Genomic DNA, 2,979 nt, shown 5'->3' on the forward strand with positions numbered 1-2,979 from the left:
CGTCTAGTGTTTGATCTTCCCCATAGACAACGTTCTGTTGGTGCTCTAAGTGGAAATTGAACCTCTCCACAGGTGGCATACGATAATGTATCACGTACCTAAATAGTCGTCATGTGGCTTCACATGCTGATATATAGCGACAATCGTAGTACATGTTAATCTCATATATCGACCACATCATCATTGAGTGCATTCGTAGAATTATTCATGAACTCTACCGTGACTCAATCATTTCCTTTATTGACGTATTTGAATAAATATTTAATCGATCTCGACTGGTTGCATCATTCAACGTTAATATGTGCGCGATATTTTAGAAGCGGATGTTTATTATGCGGGACAACATAACGGTTATCAAGTTGGATTCCATTCCTATTTAGTTGAACTTGTTGTTTTATTGCAGCTTAGAGCAAGAACAGCTCTTGGGCAATCAATGACTTCTGGTGATGGCTCAGCATGAATATTATGTTTATATATGCTTAATCGAATGGCTAGCACAGTAGTCCCAGTGGAGCATGATCGTTTGGGCTTCAACTTGTTTTAAAGTGCCATTTCTTCTTTACCTGGAGCTTTAAGATCATGGTATGCCTTGATCAATATTTACAGTCATAGCAACATCTCAGCATGAAATAATCAAATGATGTTCTTCCCGAAAGTATTCAAAAATATAGATTTCCAATTCTTTTGTGAAATACACTCAATGTGATAGAGCAATTATGCTTTATAGTTGCTTGTGATTTTATTATGTTAAGCCATTTGACAACAGTAACTGAATTTGCATATTTGTTTGCTAAGTAAAAGTATTTATTAATAGTGCACTAGATAAAAGGTATTTTTTTTCCTTAAAAAAATACCTTTTATCAATAGTCCCAACTCATGAATGGTGTACCCTTTCATTTAAAGGTTACTGCAGATATGGTTGATGAGAGTCCATAATAACTCAATGGACCACCCTCTAATGGGTATGAACCTGCAATCTGGATCATGAAACACAACTCATAATTAGAAGGTAAGTGGTTGTTGAATCACTGTAAATAGAGCATATAATTTGTTTTTTTTTTTTACAATTCTTGTTCTGTTATCTTTGTTCCATGGTAATATAGCGTTGAATAATATTTTCGAAAATAGTATTAGAAGACCAAAGTGTACAAATTAAGAATCATAATGCAATTTGAAATAAACACTAATTTTTCATACATGCACAATTGTCTTTAAAAATAAACATCACCAACTAAAAGCTAACAGAATAAACCATCTGTTTAGCATTTAGTATATTAAAACAAAACAAATCATCAACTAAAATGACAACTAAAATTTATATTGTTTATGATTACACAAAAACAAATCAACATAGAGCATCATGGATTTGGTTCATTCTTAGGCGTTTTTAAAGTCTTCGAAAATGATGAACAATCCATATTTATTATCTTCAAAGACTACTACTCAGGAGTGCTTTTATCAAGAGAGATCACTTCTGGATTAGACAATGATATAGCTTGTTGTGTGGTTCGATCCCCTGATTAGAAAACAATTAAAAACATTAGCATTAAAAACATTTAAAACATTGTATAAAAACATGTTAAGATAGTACAAACTTGTTCAAAATTTTCATTGAACTCTTTTTCATCCGCCAGCTTCCTAACCACACTTCGTTCTCCTCCTTTGTTGACTGAAGTACATATTCTCTCATCATTTTCCACTCCTAGAACAGTAAAAGCGACATTTCTTCTATAATTGAATTGGTCCTGTCGTGTGACTATCCTGAATTTCATGCGCTTTCCAATCAATTCCTTAATCTCATTGGGCATACAACCCTCCTATGTCAACCAAATAAACATTAGATACAAAATTATAAAAGTAATAAAATTATTAACATTGTAAAAAACAAAGTGGTGATTTGACTAACCTCAGAATATTTCACCTTCAACTCGCTATCATGAATATCATGAATTTCTCCGAACACCCAAAATTTTCCAACCTACAAATGTTATTTAAAATGCGTCAGATCATCAGTTGAATATCAAAAGGAATGTAATATAAATTTAGTATAAATGATTGTGACCTTCTTTTAGTCATGAATATCCTTTAAAGAACTGACTGTGATATTATAATTAGACATAGCTCCAACAGATCCGCTTCCAATGATTCTGGAACTTGAGCTTATACTCCGTATAGGAGTAAAGAACCTAGGCAAACTACTTAAAACAAATACGTTGTAATCGTTCAAGATGTTATCGATTGCATATTATATAGCGTGACAAAAGTAAAATACGTCAATACCTCTCCTTAAAACTGAAAAACTCAGGGCATTCGTAGTTGAGCAAAATCTTAGTTGCCATATAGGAACTGGAAATCTTGACCTCACCATCTAATATAAAAACCAGTTTTAAATACGTATACTCGAAAAAAATAAAATAAAATCTACCGTTGTGTTACTATTTACCATCAGTCACCCTTGGTCTACACAGTTGTAGTATAACAATTAATGGATCTGTTAAAACAACATTATAGAACGACAACAACGAATCTACATGCTCGTCCCACAGGGTTATGCTCAATCGACTTTCCCTGAATTAACACAAATTGATTTTGTAATAAAGGGTATATATTTATTTATACAAATTGATTTCATAATAAAGGCTATATATTTATTTATACAAATAAAGAAGACATAAAAATTTTACAAAAATACATACCTACAATCCTACGAAATCAATCAACCTTTGTGGTTTTTGATTAACTTTGAATAACTTTAGGCTCATGAATGGAAACTACACAACCAATCAAATCTGTGGGAAAAAAAAAAAGAATCGGAATATTGCAGAAAGGAATGACATAGACTAATATGAAAGAGTAATAAAAATAAAAATATGTATGAAAGTTGTTGCAATGATCTTACCAATTAATTCGTTAGGATCAACACCTCCTGGGTCCTTCAAGGATCCAAAGTCCTTGAATTTAAACATGTTTTTTGGAAAA

This window comes from Ipomoea nil, unplaced genomic scaffold (genome assembly GCF_001879475.1).
Source record: "Ipomoea nil cultivar Tokyo-kokei standard unplaced genomic scaffold, Asagao_1.1 scaffold2845, whole genome shotgun sequence".
In the NCBI taxonomy this organism is placed as follows: domain Eukaryota; kingdom Viridiplantae; phylum Streptophyta; class Magnoliopsida; order Solanales; family Convolvulaceae; genus Ipomoea; species Ipomoea nil.